The 14,927-nt window shown below is 45.4% G+C and overlaps 1 protein-coding gene across 1 annotated transcript in view; it reads left to right on the top strand.

Moving 5' to 3' along the window:
* LOC126176467 (probable tubulin polyglutamylase TTLL9) overlaps nucleotides 1–14,927 on the top strand; it is a 151,042-nt gene that overhangs the window by 95,927 nt on the left and 40,188 nt on the right. The window lies entirely within an intron of this gene.

Here is a 14,927-nt window from a genome sequence, read left to right as displayed (position 1 = left end):
GGAGGAGGTGCAGCAGAGTCCTAGGTTGACGCCCATGGAGGAGCTCAGCGGGGCTGCGTTCTCCCATTGGTGTGGTCCGGTATGCCGTCAAGAAAATCGTCAATGCTTCCTCCGCAGGAAATTCGTGCACATACTTTTTCATCTGCATCTTAAATGTGTGCACCATGTGCTCGGCTTCCCCATTCGATTGTGGATGGAAGGGGGGAGAGCAAACGTGCCGAATACCGAAGCGCCTACAAAAATCCTGGAAGGTCTGCGAAATAAACTGCGGTCCATTGTCCCAGACCAGGGTGATTGGCAGACCTTCCACAGAAAAGATTTTTGCTAGTGCCTGGATTGTAAATTCTGAAGTGGTTGAGGAGCAGCAAACCACATATGGGAATCGGGAATAAGCATCAATGACAATGAGCCAAAAGCCATTGAGAAACGGGCCCGCAAAATCGATGTGAACACGTTCCCATGCTTGGGTTGCTGGCGGCCATGAAGAGAATGCTGCCCTGGGAGATGCTTGTTGGCTTGCACACTGGAAACCGGCGGCCACCAAGTGCTCAATTTCTCTGTCAATACCGGGCCAGTACACATGTCTGCGAGCCAAGGTTTTAGTACGGGAAACACCCTAGTGCCCCGCATGTAATAACGTGAGGACCTCCCTTCGTAAACTTGCAGGAACAACCACGCAAGGAGCTGTATCATCGGTAGCCAGAAGGAGAACTCCTTCCAAGACTGAGAGGCGGTCTCGTAGAAGAAAATAATTATGAAGAGGGTTCAAGGCCCGGCCCGGAGGGCGGGATGACCACCCCTGCTGAATGAGGTGAACTATTTGCCGGAGAACCGGGTCAGCTGCCGTTTCCCTGGTGACTCAAGAACTAGTGATCGGAAAGCCATCAACCGCTTGGCGGGACGCCACATCCAAATGAAAACACATAATATCCTCTCGATCGAACGTAGGATCCGGGCCCACCAGAAGACGGGAAAGAGTGTCGGCGTTGGCATGCTGTCCTGTAGGGCGAAAATGAATGTCATAATGGTACTTAGAGAGGAACAAGGCCCAGCGCTGTAGTCTGTGGGCCGCCCTATCCGGAATCTGAGAGGCGGGGCCAAATAACGATATTAAGGGCTTATGTTCAGTGATTACCTGAAACTTCGTGCCATACAAGAAAGGGTTAAACTTGGTAACAGCGTAGACGATGGCCAAAGCCTCTTTTTCCACCTGGGAGTAATGGGCCTGCGCGGGACTAAGCGTTTTAGACACAAACGCAAGTGGTTGCTCGGAACCATCTGCATTGCGATGGGCCAGGACCGCCCCCACCCCATACTGCAAAGCATCTGTAGCCAGGACCAATGGCTTATGGGGATCAAAAGTAGCCAAACAAGGGTCTGACGTGAGGAGGCCCTTCAACGAGGTGAACGCTTGCTCACATGCAGGCGACCAATCAAAAGGAACACCCTTGCGCAGAAGGCAGTACAGGGGGCGGGCTATAGTGGAAGCCCTGGGAATGAACCGGTGGTAATAGGCTATCTTGCCTAAAAAAGCTTGTAACTCTTTCAGCGAAGCGGGCCGAGGAAGGTTGACGATACCTTGGACCAAACTTCCTAGTGGCTGGATGCCGTGCTGAGAGATGGTGTAGCCCACATACTTAATGGACGGTTGGAAGAAGGTTGACTTATGCAGGTTGCAACGCAAGCCCACAGACCTGAATTTGAGAAAGAGGGTGCGAAGGTTGTGCAAGTGTCCCTTCATGCAGCGGCCTGTGACAATTATGTCATCCAGGTAATTAATACAATGAGGGATTGTCGACGTGACATGCTCAAGGTAGCACTGGAATATCGCCGGGGCACTGGATATTCCAAAGGCCAACCACTGGTATTGGTAAAGGCCAAACAGGGTGTTGACGACCGCCAGCCGTTTGGAGTCCTCATCAAGTGGTATCTGATGATAAGCCTCCGACAGACCGATTTTCGAAAAATATTGGCCTCCCGCCACGGCGGAGAACAATTCATCAGCACGAGGCAAAGGATAGGTGTCCACCACCAATTGGGAATTAATGGTGGCCTTGAAATCGCCACAAAGACGTAATTTTCCCGAGGGCTTCCTTACAATAACGAGGGGCGAAGCCCACTCACTGGAAGAAATGGGAAGAATGACCCCTAGGGCTGTCAGCCGATCTAGCTCTTCCTTTACCTGAGGGTGGAGAGCCAAGGGGATCTGCCTCGCGCGTAGAAAACGCGGGCGAGCCAACGCCTTCAACGTTAAGTGAGCTTCAAAATCAGAAACACGCCCCAGGCCCTCCTCAAAAATATCTGGAAAGTCTGAGATCAAAGATTCCAATGATTGATAAGGAACGTCTTCGGAAACCAACTGTATGGTGTCAGCGATAGAAAAACCGAAAGCTTGAAAGGCATCCAGGCCAGAAAGGTTAGCGGAGCTCGCATCACTGACAACAATAAAAGTAATAGGCCGAGTGACTGATTTGTAAGTCACGTCGGTAGTGAATTGACCTAGTAGGGGAATGAACTGTTTACCATAACCGCGTAGACGCGGGTAAACTGGCGCCAACGGGGGCGATCCAAGGTCGGAATAAGTTTGTGCATTCAACAACGAAACTGCCACGCCCATATCTACTTGCAGTTGTAACCAGCGCGACCGAACCGACACCTCGATAAAGAGTTTGCGTGCCGATGCGCCGGGAGCCTGGCCTGATGAAACTTCCTGAATGTCAACGTCCATGTCCTCTGTGCCTGCTTCCTTCGATTCTTTTGAGGCTGAGCGGCAAACTTTAGCAATGTGACCTTTTTTATGACATTTGCAACAAACGGCCCAATGCTGGGGGCACCCTGACCGATCATGATGTATATAGCACGACGCACAGGAAGGCAACAGGGGCCGGCGGCCGGAATTCTGTTTACGTGCCGTGCGGGAGCGGCCGTAACAGCTGGATTGTACCGCTCGCACGTCGTCCACCCCGGACACAGTGGACGCGGCCGCGCCGCCCTGAACCTCCGCGACATCGCACCACCCTTCCAGCTGTTGACCTGCTGCGTGAGAGACTTCATACGATTGAGCAATGGACAGGACTTCCTCGAGGGAAGGGTCTTCTAACTGCAGGGCCCGTTGCCGGACCTTCCTATCAGGGGCCGAACGAACAATGACGTCGTGCACCATAACGTGGGCATACGACTCTCGCGACTGCTCCGTGACAAAATGACACTTGCGACTAAGACCGTGCAGGGTAGCGGCCCACGCCCGGTAAGACTGATGGGGCTGCTTCTTGCATTGATAGAACTCGACCCTAGCCGCCACAACATGCGTGCGGCGGCGATAATAGGAAGACAGCAATGAACACAATGCGTCAAAAGACAAGGACGAGGGTTCCTGCAACGGCGCTAGCTGCCGCAAAACTTGATACAGCGAGGGAGATATCCAAGACAAGAAGAGAGCACGACATACCTCCGCATCGGCAACATGAAACGCCTGGAAATGCTGCCGAAGGCGATGTTCATGTGCGTCCCAATCCTCCGCCGTCTCGTCATACGGGGGAAAGGGAGGAGGGAACTGCGCCGGAGCAGACGGCGTGGGGAGCAACGCCAGAAGCACTTGTTTCATGGTGGCCATGAGCTCCGTCTGCTGCGCAACCGAAACCCGCACCAAATCCTCCATGCCGTGGAGAAGCTGTGAAACCGGAACAACGACGCAACATGCAAAAGAACGACCCTACTCGTCGCCAATTGTGTAGTAACACTGTTCACGTTTACGTCACACTTCACTTAGCGTAGACCGGGACTGTGTCCTAGGCATGCCTGATGTCAACTCACTGGGCCCGGCCCGTGCTGCTGGAGTTGTTGTTGTTGTTGTTGTTGTTATGCCGGCAGAGGTCGCGTCCGAATTCTCGCGTGCCCTCTGGTGGACGGGACTCTACTTGCGGCAACTACCGTCCATGACACGCCGTGCCAATGTGCGCCTCCCGCGATCTTTCTGGTGGCTACTGCAATTGTCTTTTATAGATTCTGCTGGAAGCCTTCAAGCATAACATGCTGGTGATATATTCTTCTTGCCAGTATGCTTTTGTGTTCATTTCATGTTAACTGACAATTAAAGTTTATCTCCAAAAACTTTGTGTTTGCTGTTCAATGTACAGGTTTATCATCTATGTTCATTGAGACTGAGCTGCTTTCCATTTTTGTGCTGAAGTACATGTTGTTTGTTTTCTTTATGTTCAATGTTAATTTATTACATATTGGCCACTAATAGACATCCTTGAGGGTCTACTTTATCTTCTCAATTAGTCCTGCTGTTTTATCAGTGACTATACTGTCACTTTTGTCAGCAAAGAGAATTTTCCTCCATGTCTTAAACTGTCTGGAAAGTCATTGATATGTATTAAGAACAGAAGTGGGCTCAATACACTACCCTGAGACATATCTGTGTTTACATGTTTCTTGTCTAATGATTGTTACACTAAAAATTTATCATCAGTAGACACAAGAACTATCTCTACCTTTTGCACCCTACTTTTCTAGAAAGACTGGAACAAATAATTTGCTGTTCCTCTTACATCTAATATCTCTAGTCTTTTTAATAGTATTTTATGGTCAACAGTGTTAAAGACCACGGACAGATCTAAGAATGTACCTGTGACACAGTCATCCTTGTTAAGGGCTTCAAGTTCCACATTTTTAACTGTGGTACAGTCAATCCTCCCACTTCAGAAACCACAATGTGCTTTCTTAAAAAGATTATAATTATTCGTTTAACTATCTGAAACATCTTCATAAATATACAGTCATATCTTGGTAAGATTTCAAAGTGATGCAAAGGCAGGCAGCTTGCATTAAATATTCAGGAATGTAAAACTGTGGATGGCACAAAACATCAAAATGTAGTAGCAAGAATCACTATTAAGTAACGAATTTGTATGTGTATTATAAGAACTGTGGTTTAGTCCTGTAAGGGACTATCGTGGGCTAATTACAATGCACACAAAGGCATTCAAGCAATAATTCTTCCTATACACCATACACTAATGGAATAAGAACAAACTGAAATTAGCAGTACAGTAGCAAGAACCTTTTAAAATGCACTTCACCAGTGGATGACGCTGTAGCTATATAGAAGTAGATTTTTATATATAAACCTCAGGCCCCCCACAAGAACTTACATCTCAGTCCATAGAACTTCTCACCCCATCCAAACCATGCACACCCACCTTATACCTTCTTCCTAAGATCCACAAACCCAATCATCCTGGTCATCCTATAGTTGCTGGCTTCAAAGCACTCACCGAATGTACATCTGCTTTAGTTGATCAACACCTGCAACCTATAGTACAAAGACTTCCCTCCTATATTAAAGATACCAACCATTTCCTAGATAATCTGAAATTTGTGCCCATCCCACTCCCACGACACACCTTGTTTGTCACCACTGACGCCATCTCCCTCTATACCAACATCACCCACGTACATGGTCTGTCAGCTGCTGCTGAACATTTCCTCAGTCAATGCCCACCTGATTCCAAGCCTATGACATCTTTCTTGCTCATCTTAATCAACTTTATACTTACCAACAATTACTTCACATTTGAGGGTCAGCCATACAAACAAATCAGGGAACCAGAATGGCTCCATCCTAAGCCAACCTTTTCATGGGTTGCTTGGAGGAGGGTTTCCTGGGATCTAAAAGTCTTCAGCCCCTGGTTTGGTTTAGATACATCGATGACATCTTTGCTGTATGGACGCAAGGTGAGGCTGACCTGTTAAAATTCCTGGAATCTCTAACTACCTTCTCCTAATTAAATTTCACATGCCCTATTCTGAATCCCAAGCCACTTTCCTTTACGTTCATATCATCCTCACCAAAGGCCAGCTACACACTTCTGTTCAAATAAAACCCACTTAGAAACAACAGTATTTACATTTTGGCAGATCCCATCCTTTACATGTCAAATGTTTCTTGCCATATAGCCTCGGCAATCAAGGCAAACGTATTTGTTCAGATGCAGACTCTTTCTAGCAATACACCACCACTCTTATTTCAATCTTCACTGGACATATTATCCCAACAGCCTAGTTCAAAAGCAGATCAGATCCAATCCTGGCACTACTGATCCCTCCAAATAACAACTTCCGAGTACACCACTTGCTACCCAATAGTGTTAGCCTGCTCTTCAGTGTATCAATCAGCTATTTCCTAAAATCATGTCCTGAAATGAGAGCCACTCTGTCTGAGATTTTACCCACCGCACCTAGAATAGCTTTTTGTCACCCTTCCAATCTCCTCAATATCCTTGTCAGACCCTATGCTCCTTCTGCACCCATCTCCCTACCCCATGGCACCAACCCCTGTGATGTCTCCAGTGCAAGACTTGCTCTATGCACCCTCCTACCACCACCTATTACAGCCCTGTAACTGGCAAAAAATATCCTATCAAAGGGAGAGCGACCTGTGAAATGACACATCATATACCATCTGTCATGTAAACATTGTTCAGCCTTTTACATTGGCATAGTATAACCCAGTTATCAATCAGGATGAATGGGCATATGCAGAGGATGTATACAGGCAACACACAATATCCTGTTGCAAAGCACACTGCACAACATGACAGTCATGTCCTCAGTGCCTGTGTCACCGTACACACCATCTGGATTCTTCCCCCAGACACCAGTTTCGCAGAACTCCGCAGTTGAGAACTAGCACTACATCATATTCTTGGTTCTTGCCACCCACCTGGCCTTAATTTATGTTAATTCCTTCAGTCTCAGAATTTTATCACAGTAACTGCTCCTTTCTTCACTCCATTTTAGTTTTCCACATCTCTCATTTTCTGACTTGTCTATATTTCGCCATCACCCTTCCCACCTCTGTTACGTACAATGCTTTTAGCTTTCCACACCTTGAACAATGTTTCATGTAGTGACCTTTGTCTTGTATATTATCCTGTCTACCACCTTTAAGCTCTCAGAGCTCCAAATGCTGTCTGGTGCTGTCTCCAACAATCAGTCTTTCCTTCTCCTTCTGTCCAATAAGTCTCTCTTGATCTGGGGTTCTGGGTGACTTTTCTAAACTGTACCCCTTTCCCTAAACCTCTCCAGGCCTTTTCCTTCACCCCTCTTCCCTCCCCTTCAACTCTTACACCAGAAGAAAGAGCCACTGGCTTTGAAAGCTTGTAAAAGTTAAATCATTTTGTGTGTGTGTTCCCCTGCTGACTCTTGATGAGTAGATTTTATCTGTCCATTTACATTATAAATATATATAGTCTAGCATAATAAGGAAATTATATGAGAAAAAGCAGAGAATCTCAAGGATTCAAAACTTGGTTCAGTTTTTCTAAACTTATTCCAATTTTCTGTTGCCTTAATCACAACAGTAATCATTAGTTCTGAAAGCTCAGTTTTCATGTTAGTGCTCCATTTCTTTCAGATTTGGTTGTTGTCAGTAACATATTATTTTATCTACTTTACTATATTTTACAGATTATAATGTGCTATTTTTAAGCAATTTAAAAAAATAACATTTTTATTATTACGCAGCAGAGCCAGACTAAACGAAAATCTTAGTTTATAAAACCAAACTGACCTTTAAAATCCCTAAAAATCATCATCTGAACTTTGTTGTTCTTCTGCTTCTGTGTCATCATTGTTCTAGTAACTGGATTCCAACATTACCAGCAGATGCAGGCAGACCAGCCGAGGGTGATGGCGGTGAACTGCCCAGAACCACAGAAAGACAACAGCCATGGACAACAATGAATATGCCAAGATGCCAACAACAGCTATGGATGGATACAGCAGAATGGCATGTCTGCAGAGTGAACCAAATCAAGAGCCTAGATGTAGCAAGATCAGGAACCGAACAATGATGGGTACAATGTACAATACAAGAGTACAGTCGGAACACAACTGACTTTTGAGCCCCTGCACTGCTGGCTTTATAGGGCCCCCATAAGTGCCAATAGGCTGGCACGGCAGTCATGACCTGCACTCAGCACTGTGACAGTGATAGCAGCACTCGCAGATCATGGGAGTACCGCCTAGCAGCTGTCATCTATGTCCATGCCTTCTGGCAGGCTGTCCAAATTGTCAGACTGGGATAGCAGATCCCTCCCCTCCCAAAATGGGCATACAGGGAGTGAAGCAACCTGGCTGTGTTCTAGGTGGTGATCCGGTGGTGTCCCATCACTGGAGGCCACCAGCTGGGAGAAGGAACATGGGACTTAAGGCACTGCACTGGGAAACTGCAGTGTGGGGGATGACCACAAAGCAGACGGAGGCTGTGGTGAAGTCCCCATACCCTTGCCCATGGGAGCTGCCACTGGTATCCTGGAGAGAAATAGTACTCATGAGGGAGCAACTCAGATCAATCTGTTACTGGAGGGATAGGCTGGAGGCAGGGACAGAGTTGGTTCATGTGCTGATGCTCCAAACCTCGTGTGATGTCAATCCTTCTAAGGTGCCACCCATGATAGACTACTATAATAGCTGGCATCCATGAGGGCTTTGCCCCATAGGAATATGCCCAAACAGCCAAATCAGGAGGATATCACCCAGCATACTGGGTCTGGGGTTTCTTGGGTAGGGGTGCTAAGAAATGGACAAGAGTACATGGCACTCAGCCATGGAGGAGCTCTGCTGGGCTATAGTCATAGTCAGGGGTGGACCTGTAGGTGCTCAGGGATATTGTGAGTGCAACTGTCATGGTAGATGCAACCACAGCCTTCAACATTCGTGGCTTAAATATGTGTACCATCCACTCCACTTAGCCATTGGAGGAGGGGTGAAATGGAGGGCTACACAGGTGCTGCCATTAGCAGTGCAAAACTGAGTGAAGGCCATAGCTGTGAATTGTGGCCCGTTGTCAGTTACGATGTTGTAGGGAAGCCCTTCAGTGGCAAAAATCTGCAGAAGGACATTGAGTGTGCCAGCTGTGGTGGCGGACACCATGCTGACCACATAGCGGTAGTTTGAATAAGCATCCATGACAATAAGCCACATTCAGCTGAGGAAGGGGCCAGCAAAATCTAGATGACTGCAATCACAAGGGTGATGGAAGAAGGCCAGTGTTTGAAAGACTGAGATGGAGCATCCTGATGCTGAGGACAAGCAAAACAACAGTGCACCATGCCTCCACAGCCTTGTTCAGTCCTGGCCAATAGACATGTCACCTGGTAAGAGCTTTCATCTGTGACATACCCCAGTGCCCACAATGGAGGAGTCCCAAGACATGAGAGCATAAGGTAGTCATGATGGATGACAACATGGTGAGTACCTGCCTCTGCATCCAGCAGGAGCACATTGGAGATGATGGACAAACAATGAGAGAGCCGAGCCCAGCAGCAGACTTTGAAAACTAAGTGGGCCACCCACATAGTGTACGACACACTGCAAGAGAGAATTGTGGTGCGTGTCCGCCACAATGTGAGTAGCAGTAATGGGAAACCCATCTGAGGTATGTTGTTGTTCCACATCAATGTGAAAACAGGAGAACTCCAGTTGGTTGAAAGCCAGGTCTGGTCCTGAGGGCAAACGTGAGAGGAAATCAACATTTGCATGTTGTGCCGTTGGCTTGTATTTGATGGTATAATTGTAGGAGCTAAGAAAAAGATCCCAATGTCAGAGCCTTCTGGCTGTCCACTGTAAAAGCAAATAGTGTGGCCCAAAGAGTGCTACTAAAGGTTTGTGGTTTGCAACAAGGGTAAACCAAGTCCCAAACAGGTACACATGGAATTTCTTCATGGCAAAGATGATTGCCAATGCTTCCTACTTGATCTGGAAGAAATTGCATTGGGCAGATGTCAGTGTTTTTGATACATTGGTGATGAGTTGCTCCATACCATCATAGGACCAATGCCTTAGAAAGAAGTGCCCACAGGCAAAACAAAGGGATGTGATGGGGAAAAGGTGGTAAGACAGAGCACAGAACGTAACATGTACTTTAGCTGTGTGAAGGCCTGCTCACAGGCTGCATTCCACTGAAACAGAATGCCTTTCTTCCACAACTGGTGGAAAGAACTTAGAATAATAATTCACTTTTCCCAAAAAAAAATGCCTGCAACTCCTGCGGTATGTGGGGACGTGGGGACAGTAGCAGAAACATTACAGTCAGTGGGCTGAATCCCATCTTTGGTGAGCAAGTGGCAATGGTATTCTACTTGTTCCTGAAAAAACTGTGCAGATGGCACTTGAGGCCCACATCATGCGACTTAGTAAAGAGGTTGTGTAGGTTACGCAGTTGCTCTTGGTGGATAGTACCCGTAACAATTACATCATTAGATAATTATTGGTACAAGCTGGGATGGACATGCTTAACTGTTACAGATATCTCTGGAAGATGGCTGGAGCAAAAGATACCACAAAAGGCAATCACTTGTATTTTTATAAGCCAAAAGACATATTGGTGACATTGTGTTGCAATTCCTCATCTAGTGAAATCTGTAAGGAAACATCAGCAAGGTCTATTTTAGAAAAACATTCACCTCCTACAAGCTTGACAAGGCCCTCTTGATGTCATATGGGGTAGGTTTCCACCAGAATTTGGGCACTTAAAATCTCCAAAAAGCTGGAATGATTCATTTGGCTTCTGGACCATGACCAGAGGTGTAGCCCAAGCACTAGTTTTGACCAGTCAATGAGCCCAGCATCATGAAGGCAATTGAGTTCAAGCAAAACAGCCATCTGAAGGAAACTGGAAGGGGGTGTGCTTGACAGAAATGGGGCACTGCATCTGGACAGCAAGAAATATGTGCCTCAGAACTCATGATACACTTCAGGCCAGACTCAAACAGAGACACAAAAGAGGTGCAATGGCAACCAAGTTCTTGGAAGGGACCTGTGTCCAAGATGACCGGAACTTCATTGGGTTCTCCCTTCATTGGTGATGGAGAACCCAAACAGTGAAAAAGCATCCAGGCTGAAAATGTTGCCAGCTGAATGACTGTTGGCAATATACAGCATTAGTGGTCATGTAACCATCTTGTTTGTAGGCGTAGTGGAGAACTGACCTCTGTGGGTAATAAAGCTGTCACCATATGCAATCAACACATAGTAGGGTGTGGTCAATGCCAAGTAACCCAGATGAGTGTATATTGAAAGATTAACCAGGGAAACCGTAGCTCCCATGTCAACATGATGGTTAGCAGTTGTGAGATCAGTAAACAACTGGGGGGGGGGGGGGGGGGCGCACAAGGATTTTCCTGGGGAACAATGGCCTGAGTTTTCATGTGCCATGCCATGACTCAAGTTAGGAGTGGGATTAAACTGACCTGATATCTGGCGGCATGCAGTTCAGAGATGTCCATCCTTACCACCATGGGCGCAGTGCCTCTTTTGATCAGGGTAGTCTGCCTGTTGGTGCATCACAAAATATTCAGGACAAGCAGACCCCTCTGCTTGCAGGCTCGACTGGCCGCTCAGGGACATTGACACATCTGAAATTGATGAGTCACAATGACCCCTTCAGGAAGAAGGCTTGTGAGAATTTTGTTCTCACAGTGGTGGTTGAATCACAGCCATCTGAGGGAAGGCCATATGACATTGATTTGGGGCCTGCGTGATCTCGAAAGAAAGTGTGATTTTCAGTATGTCATCCAAGGGATGACTGTCAAGCTTGAGGGCTGCAGTTCAAGCTTCTGGATCAGGAACCAATTTGACCACTATGTCGTGGATCAAGGAATTGGCATATGAGGTTTTGCAAGATGGGTTGGAACAAATACAATCAGAAATATGATTCAGTACTTGAAAATCCATCACCCATGAGCAATAAGACTGGCCCACTTGCTTGTGGTACTGATGGCTTTGAGGTGCGATGCAACATGTGAAACAATTGTGAATAATAGGATGACACCAATGAACACATTATCTTGAAAGTGAATGCAACCGGGTTTGAGAGGGGAACCAACTTCTTAAGTAAGAAAAATGTCTCCAGTAAGGCACAAGAAAGGATGAGTGACTGCTGGAGAGCATCATCGGAAACCTAAAAAGTGAAAAAATGCTGTTTAGCTGCTGCAAACATGTGTCCCAATCCTCCTTGGTATTGTTAAACGGCAGAAATGCGGGTGGGCAGGACTCCGCCTGAAGGGTGACCACAGCCGAGATTGGTTGTGAAACTTGTACCTGTAACCAGCGTGACAGCAGCTGCATTTCCTGATGCAGAAGGTCTGTTTGCTGCTGGAACTGCTGGTGGAAGTGCTGTAGCAATTGCTGCTGCAGAAGCAGTTGTTGCTGTTGCTGTTCTATGAACTGTACAACTTTCGCATCCATAATGCACTGTTAGCCTTTCTACCTCATAGCCAATTCTAATAACTGAAGCTTAACATGACCAGGGGACATAGGCTGACCAGCCAAGGGCAAAAGTAGTGATTTACCCAGAACCACAGAAAGACAACAGCTATGGAGAACAATGAAGATGACGGCAACAGCTGTGGGTGGATACAGCAGAATGCTAAGTCCAAAGAGTGAGCCAAAGTGAGAGACTATATGTAGCAAGATCAGGAACTGAACAATGATGAGTACAGCATGCAATACAAGAGCACACTCAGAACATGACTGACTTCTAAGCCCCTGTGTTGTTGGCTTTATAGAGCCAATAGGCTGGTGTGGCGGGGTGACCCATGCACAGCACTGTGGTTGTGACAGCAGCGCTTGCAGGTTAGAGGAGCACCACCAAGCACTGTCATCTATGTCTGTGTCTTCTGGCAGGCTGTCCAAATTGTCGGACCAGGATACCAGAGTTGTCTTCTTCCTATATAAGTTGATCTTCACTGCCATTGAGTGTGTTACTTATACCACACTTCTTGAAAGATTCAACAGTAATGTCTTCTCTCGCTCTAGACCATGACTGTTTTATCCACTGAAATACTTGTTTGATTGTAAGTCATTTTAAAACTCCCTTTAGCTTGAATTAATGTTGTGCCTCATTCATTTGTTCCATTCCTCTCTCATATATGCTTTAAAAGGTGTATTTGTTTATTTATTGAGACATCAAATGGTTGCAATTGTGAAGTAAGCCATCCAGTAATAACATCGAGCTCTGTATTTCTCTGTATCAGTTTCTGTTTCATAGAACTTTTTAAATGACTACTAAACTGGTCTAGCAAAAGAAGAGAATTCTTCTTCAATAAAGTACCTTTCCTTCTTTCCCATACTCTGTTAATCCATAATTTCATACCAGCCTCATCCATCCAACCCTTGTCATGTACATGAACACCTGGCTATTTCAGAAGGTTTTGGCATTTGTTTACACATGAAAATGATCATTGCATTAAGTTTAGTACCATCAGCACAACATGAAAGGACAACAGTGTAGTGTATTTTTTCATGTCCACTTCTTTTTGTAGTTACAGTTTTGGCACCTTTCATGGCAACAGTTCTGTTACTCAGCACATCAAATGACAGAGGAGTTTTGTCCATTTTCACTATTTGACTTTATTCCACACTGTTTTTCTTTCAATTTTGAATAATAAAGTGATGGAAAGATAATATTTTTGCTTTGTACTCTTGTGGCATTTTCTGAGATATTTTGTTTTTAGTTTGCACACTAAGTTCATGATGCTTTATAAACCTGTAGCACAAACCAACTCCACACTTAAGGTCTGTCAAGTTACATTGTAGCACCAGTTTATGAGCATATACAGGGTGTTTGAAAAAGAACTGCCTAGTTTTAATGTGTCCTAGAATCTTTAAAAAGTGACGTAAACCATTCTAGTTTGTGGTGTTTGATTCATCAACTCTCAAAGTTTGGCTCCCCTGCAGTTGACAGGTCTAATTGACCTTGAGACGGCACCAGTACTGTTCTTTTTTCCTCTGTTCCCTGAGTTCAGTCCAGGTATGTATGCAGTGCAGTGCAGAGCAACTCAGCAACAATGTGTACTCTGCAACAGAAAGTGCAGTGTGTTATATGGCTTGTGAAAACTGAGTCAATATGGTGGTGAACCTCCTACAACAAAAACCATCCATCATTGGCTAAAGACATTCAAGGTAACCAGTAGTGTTTTAAAGGCAAAATCGTCAGGTAGACCAAGACTTTCTGAAGATTTTGTTGAACAGATCCGTGTTTCATGTGTCTGGAGCCTGAAAAAGTCATTGTCAAAAGATAGTCTACAATTAGGAGTGCCTTCACTTTCCAGTAAGGTGGATAGGCAGGGCAGGCCCAATACCTTGGCCACCACGAAGCCCAGACTTAACCCCACTGGACATTTTCTTTTGGGACCACATAAAAAAGTTGTGTACAGAGGAAAGATCAGAGACCTGGGAAAGAACCATCATGGCAGTTAGGACAGTTACACCTGATATGTTGGTGACTACATGGCAAGAAGTGGAATATCATCTCGACATGTGCAGGGTAACAAATGTATCCCACGTTGATGTCTACTAACATTAACAAAACTTGAAGGAATTCTCTTTTATGATATGTTCTCAATGATATAATTTTTCATTAATTTCCCCATTAAATTTATATTTAATACTAGGAAGTTCTTTTTCAAACACCTTGTATTAAAATCATTTTATATGAATTACAATGCCATTTGAACAGTGTCCTTGAAAGCATTTCAATATGTCATCTTCTACTTTTATCCATTTTGCATTCAGCCCTCTATTTGCACATTTAGTCTTCCTCATTTTCTTTTTTTCAGTTCTTCCTTACTAGCCTGCCAATTGCAAGTGGTCTTTTCTGTTGGTGGAGGGTGAAAATGCTACTCAGCTGTATTGTTCCCATGATTTTCTGCATATGCTATTACTTTCAATTTATAGCCTGCATCATATAAATACCTTTTATTTTTTTCCATTACAAAATTAGCTACTAACAAAAATATTGTTCTGTGACCAGTAACACATATCACTTACAATTCATGTTCACTGGTACCACAGACTGCAATGATGTAGGCTAGACAGTGTTCTGGGTTTGTGATGATAGGGCAGGAGGGAGATGGTTT

Source organism: Schistocerca cancellata, chromosome 3 (genome assembly GCF_023864275.1).
Source record: "Schistocerca cancellata isolate TAMUIC-IGC-003103 chromosome 3, iqSchCanc2.1, whole genome shotgun sequence".
Lineage (NCBI taxonomy): Eukaryota > Metazoa > Arthropoda > Insecta > Orthoptera > Acrididae > Schistocerca > Schistocerca cancellata.
This window is presented reverse-complemented; position numbering and strand designations above follow the sequence as displayed.